Source organism: Budorcas taxicolor, chromosome 5, assembly GCF_023091745.1.
Source record: "Budorcas taxicolor isolate Tak-1 chromosome 5, Takin1.1, whole genome shotgun sequence".
Lineage (NCBI taxonomy): Eukaryota > Metazoa > Chordata > Mammalia > Artiodactyla > Bovidae > Budorcas > Budorcas taxicolor.
In genome coordinates this window covers 131,989,393-132,000,512 of record NC_068914.1, presented here as the reverse complement: position 1 = coordinate 132,000,512, position 11,120 = coordinate 131,989,393, and the positions used below count along the sequence as shown (strand labels likewise).

At 36.1% G+C, this 11,120-nt stretch overlaps 1 protein-coding gene across 1 annotated transcript in view; it reads right to left on the bottom strand.

Annotated features, from left to right (window-relative positions):
• Positions 1-8,558: 8,558 nt before the first annotated feature.
• Positions 8,559-11,120, bottom strand: part of ABCC9 (ATP binding cassette subfamily C member 9) — a 153,318-nt gene continuing 150,756 nt past the window's right edge. Inside the window, exon 40 of the mRNA XM_052641509.1 lies at positions 8,559-8,690. The gene's annotated coding sequence lies outside the window, so the exon portion shown is untranslated. The remainder of the gene's footprint in view (positions 8,691-11,120) is intronic.

Genomic DNA, 11,120 nt, shown 5'->3' with positions numbered 1-11,120 from the left:
TTCCCAATCCAGGGATCAAACTCAGGTTTCCCATATTGTAGGTGAATTCTTTACTGTCTGAGCCTCCAGGGAATCCCTATAATACTGTTAAGATGTGATATATGTAGTGAGTCCTCAATGTTAATATTTCATATCAGAACGTGCTTTTCAAATTATACACTTTTTTCAAAATCATTTAATTTGAGCTTCACAAAAACTCAGTGATGTGAGCAGGCAGTTGTTACCATGCTTTCTTGTTTTTTTTTTTTTTTTTTTCCTTTTTGCAAATGAGGAAATGGAAACTCAGGCTTTCAATGATAAGTCCAAGGCCATACATTCAATGTGTGATCAGACCAAGACTAGAACTCGAGTCTTTTAATTCTTGGCCCAGTTCCTTTTTTTCAATATATTCTATGCAGACTGACATAATTCCTTGTTATTATAGATCACATATCATTGAAATCATTTAATCCCAAGAGAAGTTAACTCATTCACTAATTACATCAGTAGTCTGGTATAGCACATGGCTATGAGCATGAGCATGAGCTTGGAAATCAGATTGCCTGAGTTTGCATCTCAATTCAACTAAACCTTTGGCGCATTAACCAATCTGGATCTCAATTGTAAAATGGAGGTAATAATGCTTACCTCATAGAATTTTTGTCAAGATTAAATGAGAGCATACTTATAAAGCTCATATCTTCTTAGTATGTGTTAGCTATTATTATCTTTCATCAGATTTTTAATGAGATGGTTTATGCCATATGCACTCTACTGACATCTGCACTGATTTTGCATTTCTTCGCTCTCCTTTGCCCCCAGGAATTTTCTTCTCTCATGTTGTCTGATACAAGACAGTACTAGATGCTACAGTGATTATATGATATTTAAATCATAAATCATTCTGTCATCTCTATGCCTTATTGGCACATGTAACTAAGCTTTATTAAAATATTATATAAGCCAAGAATTTTCCATGAAATATTAGGCTTGCTAATTTTTTCCCTACATTTTTGGCCAAAAGCCTAGATGCCTTGTGTTTCCAATATAATGTTATACTGCATTTAATATAGGCTGGAAGTTGTCAAGTGGGAACAAAGAAAAGAAGCTCCTATTTTCAGGTGAAATTTTGTTACTCCTAAATCTGCTTCTGCCACTTTCTCTCTCCTCTTTGTCAAGGACACAGCAAACTCTGTGCCTGGGCCAAGTCCTTGGCACTGGAAGTGATAGGTCACTGGGAGAAACGGGTGCCTCTATCTAAAGTATGCTTGTGATTGTCATATGTGTTGGGGATCCTGAAATGAGCAGGATGGTGCAATTCTAGATGAGTGTTACTGCTCATTTTGAATGGGTAGTGGGAGGAAATGTCTCCTAAGCTGTGTGTTATGCAGTCATTCCACAGGGAAATAAAACTTGGGCTTAAAAAGTCAATATTTGGAAGTGATTACTTATGGCAGGAGATTTTGTCTTGTTTTCTTGTGTTTTTTTTTTTTTTTTTTAAATATCTTTCTTTGGACTTCCCTTCTTTCTGGAGCAAAGGTAGGGGATTCAAACATAGAAGGAATGCCCAAGAGTTTGCTTGAGTTTCACTCAAGTAATTGAAGAATGGCTCTCCCTCCTTTTTTCCAATTTTCCTTTTTTTCCCCACAAAGAATCAGTAGCCAGCCCAGTCCCATCACTCTTTTTCTTCTGGAACTACTGGTTGTGATTTGAATTTGTATCCTGATTTTCATGTCACTCTCCAGACTGTGAAACTCCCCTCAGCAGAAGATACTACTTTCAACTGGCTCAGACCTTCTGGCCAGAGCTTTTTAAGCCAAAGGTTGATCCTTGACCCAAACTGAAGTCGTGTAAATTTGTCCAGTCATATGTAAGATGAAACGACGAGCTGGACATAGGAAATTTCTGGCTTGATACTTGGAAATAGACAATCTGAGAAGTGAAGAAAGTGACTGCGGGTGCAGGTGCTCCGAGATTTCACCTGAGATAAGAATGGTCAGAAAGTCTACATGCAAGATGAGGAAGGAGTGGAGAGAAAGGTGGAGATGACAGCTCTGAAGGGAAGGATGAAGCCGAGAAGCTTGACAGAAATAGTATTAGAGAGCAGAGAGTCTCTAGACCTGACCCTGTCCTCACTCTTACTGATGCCCAATAATTCTGCATTTCCTAGATTCTAATGCATGAATCTCTCTTCAATACACTCTGATCTTACTACTCCTCCCTTCTCTGGTGTTTGGAAGTACCATCTCTGAACTCAATTTTTTTTTTTTAAGCTCAATTTTAATTTTTTATTTAATTTGCCACTTTAAATATAAAATTTAGAGGATAATTATGCTTTATTAAATAGGATATAATACACTAGTTTTTCTTAGTAAAAAATATTTTCTTAATAAAAATATATACTTCCAAAAACAGAAGTGCCATCTCTGGAGTCAGACCGAGATCAATGATTAAATTAACTATTTGGGAGTAATTCATTTACCTTCTAGCCTCAGTTTTCTCATCTGTAACTTAAGTATAATGAAAAAAAAAAGATAGTTTTTTCAGAAAAATCTTTTTCAGAAAAAAACTTAGGAAAATAGTTATTTCAGAAGATGTTATACTTGTTTTAATATACTAGAAAGCTTTGTATTACTCTGATAAATAATCTCTCTGAATCACATTTTATCACTCAGAAGTGACACTTAGCAGATACTAAACAAATGCCATCAATCAAGATGAAATAACTGAAGTTTATTTTCATGCAACCTCCTTTAGTAGGGGGACAACCATCTTTCAAAAATGCCCAGTTCACTAGCTCTCATAAAAATTATTTTTTTTATTTAGAAAAAATTTTTGACCACATCATGTGGCATGTGGGATCTTAGTTCCCCAAACAGAGATTAAGCCCATGACCTTCTGCAGTGGAAGCCTGAAGGCTTAACCACTGGACTGCCAGAGAGGTCCCCATAACAATTATTATCATCCCTTTGTTGAACTAAAAAGAACCTGCCCACCATAACTCAGCAATGCATTGCCACTGTTATCTTAAAAACTGGTAGAAAAGGTGGGTTGAACTTCTTACCACTGAAAATACATTTTATTATCACTTCTTCTTGGCCTTTTGGCTAAGACCAAGTCTGGAAATACATCTCACAATTTATCAAAAACTTATTCTTAAAGGTGACTCTTTTGTCTAGAAGAAACACTTATAGAATATTATAATTGTAAACATCTTTCTACCATCCATTCTAAACACTTGTATTTGACTTATCTATGCATTGTGTTAGTATGTGTTGTAAAAATTTATAGCAACTATACACTTCTTTAAGGCAGTTAAGATAGATGTGAATGTACATACTCAGATGTGTGTTTGTGAAAGGGAGTACCCACATATATTGAGAGGTCAGGAGCTAGATTGTAACCTCTCAAATAGGGTTAACAGTAAACTTCGTTGGTGGATTCTATTTATGCCTGCTTTCAAAGGATTGATGAATATTTCAGGTATCTGAAAGAAAGAGATTAGGAATTAAAAAAAATTATGAAAGTCACTCAGTTGTGTCCAACTGTTTGTGACCCCATGTCTGGGGAATTCTCCAGGCAAGAATACTAGAGTGAGTTGCCATTCCCTTCTCCAGGCGACCTTCCCAACCCAGGGATCAAACCCAGGTCTCCCACACTGCAGGCAGATTCTTTACCATCTGAGCCACCAGGGAAGCCCAAGAATATTGCAATGGGTAGCCTATCCCTTCTCCAGGGGATCTTCCTGACCCAGGAATCAAACTGGGGTCTCCTGCATTGCAGGCGGATTTTTTACCAGCTGAGCTATCAAGGAAGCATGCTCTTTGCTTAAGTAGCGTTGGAACAAAGCTCCAACTACTATTAGTCAAAGTGCAAATATTTAGATATGAAACTGTTGGCCTAAATCCACGTGGCCCTGATAACACTAAAGGTCAATAGTCTTTCACTTAATGAAAACTGATACCATGTATAAATAGCACATACTGTAGCCCTGTCTAGGGGAAAAACGCAAACAAAGCAGCATTAGCCAGTGTTGTACTGTTGTTTTATGGGCAAGCTACTTATTTTATGCCAAAGGCAGATTAAGTGATAGAAATCAGTGTCTGAAAGCAATGCTTTTTGCCATTAATGTGTAGCATATATTTGAGATGGTCTGTGACGGTTGATGGCACCTTGATCACAGAAGGCTTTCTTCTTGGAGCCAATTAACTTATTTAGCCAGGTATGGCTCCCTTGATCTTTGTCAATTAAGAAAGGGCATTGGTGACCGTAGTGTAAATGACTCCGGGAAATGAGCTCCAGCCCACAGAAAAAGAAAAAAAATAAATCCCATGTAGTGAATATGTAGAATTAATATATCAACTTTCATATGTCAATGATGATGATATCAACAGAAAAAATGTGAAGGTGGCAAGGGGAATAATCATCACAGGTAACTTGCCATCCTTCCACATTGTGAAAATCAATAGTGAAACCTACTCAAAACTACTCACATTTACACACTAGAAACATCTGAAAATATGAATTCAAACTCAATAGGGTAACATGCAAATAATTCAACAGGGAATTCAAATGTGGGTAAGAAAAGCTTGCCTCTTTTCAAAAAAATTTCCCTTTAGATCACAAATTGTTGATTAAACTACAACACAAAGTAAAATAGTGTTCAGAATCCCTGTTTATATCTTCTCAGCTGAGATTCAGTTCATTTCGCGTTTTCCTTTATGATGGAGCTAAGGCAGTTGATTCAATGAAACCAAGAGGTTTGCTCTGGCAATCCAGGATAGGTTAATGTCAGCAGAGCTAGGAAGCGTGTGGCTATCACCTCCAGCATCTTATGGCTCCACGTTGTGCATAACAAAAAGAAATGGGAGTGGTGACTGAGGTAGACTGACAATTCCCAAACCTGGCTAATTATGAATCTCATCTGAAAGCATTTGCTGTAAATACAGATATAAATCCTTTCACTGGGGAGTTTGAGATAGAGGAGTCTTACTAATGCCTGAGCAAATCTTGAAAATGATGTGTAGTTACTTAAGAAAAAAATTAAACTCAAGTTACAGAATATAGCCTTTTGGCTACAGTTTTTTATTATCAAAGCCTAGGATTAGAAGACTGCATTTAACTTTGGATAAGGGGTTAATTAGGGAATTATTAAAATATTATAAATCACAGATCTCCAAAGAATGGAGTACAAAATAGTCATTTAACATATATTGGCAAACAACCATAAAAACTAATCAATAAACCTTGGAGAAAAGTCCAGACATCCAACTATTTAATTAGCAATGTAATAAAATTTATTGATATAGTTGTTCTACTTGATGAAAACTTCCCAAAAGCCTATATATAAAACTGACTCTGTGACAAGTGTGAAACAAAACTGTCAAAGCATTATCAGGTACTGTCTTGTCAACTGTGTTAATTTACATCTATTGATCAGTCCTGGTTGATGCCCAATGGTATTATAAGTAAAAGAATAATTGTCCTTTTTAAATAAGTATGCAAAAAAAGTAATTTATTATATAATACCAAAGCAGCATATGTTTATAGTAGAAGAAACGCAACACAGACAGTGAAAAGTTATAGGCACATGGCTAGTGGTAAAATTAATCAATGGACCAATCAAATATACTGATTAGGGCCTGCTGTGGTTCAGGTACTTGTATTATATGCCAAGGGCACAAAGACACACATACATGGTCCCAGACCTCAAGTATCAGTTACTTAGAAGGATCTTCTCTTATCTATCTAATCTAGAGTGAAGTTGACTTTTAAATTGACCGAAAGGAGCACTTAAAAGTAGAGGGTGCACAGTCCTTTAAGAGAAGTTTTTTTTTCTCTTTTAACAATATCAGTAACCTTTTTGCATATAAAGCTTTAAGTATTTACTGCTTTTCACAAATATTAAGGAATTAAAATTGGTAAAAATGATTTGGTTAATTAAATGTAAAATCTGTGATATGAAATTTGATTAAGTAAAGGCTGGTCTTCTTTTATAGATATATACCTATTTAATAAAAAAAATTATCTCAAGATTAGTTATTTCCATATTCAATAGGTCATACATATAACACAATATATGATTAAACAATTTAAGAGATCATTCTTGACTTTATTCAGTCAATTTAGTTTTGTAAACAATTGAACACTCAAGTGACTGCAAGTTATGAGGAAACCAGTGACCACTTGGTTGTAAAATTGGTAAATGTGATTTTCTGTTTAGTGTAATTAGATACGCTTCTGCTGACACTGCCTGGATAGCAGTAGAATATTTACAGATATCTTAGGGATTATTTCAGTGGGTAAATCCTCATTTCTCTTGATGAGTGTGGGTACTAAGAAGCTTCAGTCGTGTCCGACTCTTTGTGACCTGATGGATCGTGGCTCACCAGGATCCTCTATCCATGGGATTCTCCAGGTAAGAATACTGGAGTGGGTTGCCATGCCCTCCTCCAGGGGGTCTTCCCAACCCAGGGATCAAACCCACATCTCTTAAGTCTCCTGCTTAGGCAGGTGGATTCTTTACCACTATTGCCACCTGGGAAGCCCTTTCTCTGTGACACTGAAATATATAAGTTGGTAAAAAACATGGTGTGAATTCAACCTTACAAAGCATTTGCATGCCAGAAACACTTTGAGTAAATTGGTGGAACATTTAGAAAATATTTTCAAGATCAAATCAACAGTTCTTGATTCTGTTCTGTTTAACTTTCAGGGAAGAATAAGAGGATTTTTCTCCTAATGAAGTTTTATATATATGATGAGTTGACAGTTTGCACTAAGTAACATAGAACACTTTTGTCCATCCTTGTGAAACTTATTTTAGGTAAACATCAAGACTAAATTCAGGGGAAGGCCCAGGTATAAGTTCTGCATGAGTAAGTATACAAATTTTCCAAGCATGAATACACAATAAACAACACAGGAACTATAGAAAGGGAACTTACATTCTCTTTTTCCATCAGTTATAATTCTTCAAAATCTTATAATGCACATGGACCTTGACATGAAAATCAATATTGATACAAATGGGTACAAAATTACAGTATAAATCTTCGGGTGCTAGCATGACAGTGAAAGTAACTTTTAGTATTTTTTCAATTTATTAATTTACATTTAAGAAAGGATGACACTAATATCCAATAAATTTTGATGCACCTTGAATATGCACATTAAACTCAGAATAAAATTTTGATACACTCTTTACATGTACATTAAAATTAGAGCAGGAACAAATATGTACCTGTGTGACACCACTGGGCATAAATGTTAAGAAATATACATTCTTCCACCTAGAAATAGACACATGTTTTACATATACATGTATGTCTACCTATGTTTATGTATGTGTGTATGTATGTATATTTGTATAGATAAATCCTGTGAAAATAAGGCCACTTGGTTATGCTCTCCAGTCTTGAATAATGTGGAATTTTAGGTCTTGAGGATAATAAACACATCTAAAGTGAAAGAGAAAGTAAAGTCGCTCAGTCCTGTTTGACTCTTTGCGACCTCATGGTCTGTAGCCTACCAGGGTCCTCCGTCCATGGGGTTTTCCAGGCAAGAGTACTGGAGTGGGTTGCCATTTCCTTCTCCAGGGGATCTTCCCGACCCAGGGATCGAACCCGGGTCTCCCGCACTGTAGGCAGACACGTTACCATCTGAGCCACCAGGGAAGAACAAATCTAATGATTAATTAAACCATGGAAAGCTGTAGTGATCTGTTACTGAAGGGTTGAGCCTTATTATTTTTGAACTTCTGTCTGGAAAAGCCCATTATGCTTGATATCTTAAGAACTCTCCTCTTACTAGACAAGGAAAAATGGAACCTTGGGTATAATTTGTCAAATTTTCAAACTCTTATTATCATGATCATTCTAATGAAGGTTTCAGATTTAACAGAGTTATTTATAAAGGTAATAATAACTTCTAGTCTTGGTAACCAGAAACAATTTAGATGAAAAAAAAGAGACTTTTATAAGAAACGTCAGTGTTATTGTTAATGAATACAGAACATATTCTCAGACAGTAAATAATGAATTTGAGTGTTTCATTTTCTAACTGATTAGAAAACCTGTCCTCCTTTTAATTTCTTCCAATAATATCTAGAAACATCAACAAAAAGGAAATATAGTCTTACAAATAAAAGTAAAATAATACTGAATACTAACTGTAACTTCTATGCTTGAGAGATATTTTCCAGACTTAAGCAGAGTGGTTGATTTACCACTTAAAGTAGCTTACTTGTTTTAATACAACCTTAAAGGTTATTCTTAAAGGTAATGTGGCTTAATCTTTAGAAAAATATCAGTAATGAACATAAAAAGCAGCCACAGATTGGGAAACAAAGCAAAACAAACAAAACAAAGGAAGAAGAAATGTCAATATAGAAAATGCAATATTCACTGGTACGGTGATATTGTTACTAATTACAAAGTCCACAACATAACAATTAAACTTCACAAAAGTGTGTAAAAGTTTAAGATGCCACTTTCCAAAGGCCAAGCTGATGATCCATTAAGTAGGTTATGAGAGCATTATTTTAAATACAAGCATGGTGTTAAGACATTCCGTCACATGTCTGCTCGAACAAAAGAAGCGAATACTCCATCTTCCCGGGCCAAGAGGCTTTCTGGAGTGTCATATTCTAAAATATTTCCTCGCTTCATCACAATAACTAGGTCTGCCGTCAGAATAGTGTGAACCCGATGCTGTGAGTGAGAAAAGAATAAATGTATTCATTATAAATTTCAGGGAACCAGCCAAAGCAATGGAAAATGCATATTTCACTGTTTATACAAGGGCATTTCTTTATCTTGGGCACAGGCCTTCTTTTTCTTTCTTATGTAAAGTATGATTTATTTACATACTTTTAAACACCAGCCAGTATGGCTGGGTCTTATATAGGCTGTATTAAATTGAGTGTACCTAATATAGTAGTTTCATCATTTTCATGAAATTGTGAATAGGATAACAAATGTTTGTCAAATAATTAAATGATTAGAAGAGTCACTGTGAACCATTTTGGTTATAGTTTAGTCTAGACTAAAATTAGTTTTTTAGTAGAGTCAACTCATTCTCTGGGATAACACACAATCTGAAGAACCCTGGAAGGTGGTTTAATTTTGAGAAAACCATATGGGGAAGTCCATTCTGGCATGCAGTGTTAGAAGGTATTATCCAAGACTTTAGGTCGGCATGCTATCTTTTTGTCTTTAGAGATCCCTGCTACCCACTCAGTCATTTTCTCTTCCCACATGGTACCTTTTGGAGAGAAGCTCTAGTGTTAGTAATTAATCATAATAAAAATTACCACTTCCTGAATGTATATTATACATTAGCTACTCCACACACATACTTGTTAATCATCAGAACATTCCACAAATGTGGGTGTTAATCTCTCCACTTTATGGGGGAGACCACTGGAGTTCATAATAAATAAAGCAAAATCAGATCACACAGATAGTAAGTAGCAGAATCAACATCCAAACCAGGCTTATTCGCTTCTGAGCTACTTCCACTCTGCCATAGGATGTTTTGTTGGGAGGATCTGGTCCTTCAGAGGGTTGTTCACCTGTCAGTCAGAATGGATTCATGTTTTGGCTTTCCCACCTGTTAGCTGTGCAATCTTGAGCAACAAACTTAACTTTTGTATGCCTTACCTTTCACATCAGTAAAATGATGGCTGGGGAATGGTGGTGAGGATCAAATGAGATAATGCATGTAAAAATAATTCAGCACTTTGTCTTTGCAGTGAACATTTTTGCTACTCTTGCTAAGTGCTGTCCAATAGAAATATAATGTGAGCCACAAATATGCGGCACATGTAGTTTCAAATCTCTTAGGAGCCATATTTTACAAGCACAAATAAACAGGTGGAATTTGTTTTAGTAATGTATGTTAGTAACAACCCAAAGTTCAACCTAGGGCCGTCCCCAAAGCAAAAGCTTATCCCTTGCCCTGGACCTGCAGACGGGGTATTCTCAGTGTTCATGCTTTCAGAAAAGCAAGCAGTCCTGGTTGGAACTCATAACTAATGGACAAAGTAGCACATATATGGACTGTGATAAAGATGCCAGCTTAGAACATGTACCACTAGTTTCCACATCCATAGACAAATGTATATCATTCACTAAATACTGGTAATTAATGGACTTCCCTGGTGGCTCAGATGGTAAAGAAATTTCCTATAATGCAGGAGACCTGAGTTTGATTCTTGAGTGGGGAGGATCCCCCAGAGAAGGCTACCCACTCCAGTATTCTTGCCTGGAGAATTTCATGGACAGAGGAGCCTGGTATAATCCATTGGGTTGCAAAGGGTTGAACACGACTGAGTGATGGACAATGGTATATATTTAGGAATATCACACTTTAAAGGACAATTTTTATCTTTAAGAAAGGGCCACAGCCCCTTGCATCTCCATGCATTTAGAAAAAAATAAACTTAATGAGCTGTTTCATATCCGCTGTTCATTTCCTTCAAAAAATTAGTTCTTCAAGAACCATATCATAGATATTTTTAAAATCTGGCTTCTAAACCCATAAATAGGATATTATAAATATTGCCTTGATATTCTAAAATGATGCTTGTTTTAAAAAATGTTGAAAAACTTGGCCTATAGAAGTAAATATATCTGGTGTTTATTCCATTACTCCAAATTAATTTCTGCTTGACGAAGTGTCAACTGCCATAGCGTTGATGAAATGTTCAAAATGCTCCAGAGAAATAAACCTCAACAAGAGTGAAGTATAGATTACTTTCATTAAAAAATGCCACTCACTATTTTGGGGCATGAGGGCTTCTTTTTAGAAACCCGAGAAAGTTATCTTTTAAAGTTATTCCACAATTTTCAGTGGCAGTTAACAAAAATAACAGAACAATTTTTATCAGGGAAGGAAAAATAGTTACTCTTAATAAATTCATGTATTTATTTATTGGCTGCACCACACAGTGTGTGGGATCACAGCTCCCTGACCAGGGATCAAACCTGTGCTCCCTACCTTAGAGTCAGTGTTTTAACCGACGGACCACCAGCAAAGCTCCAATTACTCTTAATAGTTGTTGTTGTTTAGCTGCTAAGTCGTGATGACTATTTTGCAACCCCATTGACTGTGCCCACCAGGCTCCTCTGTCCATAGGA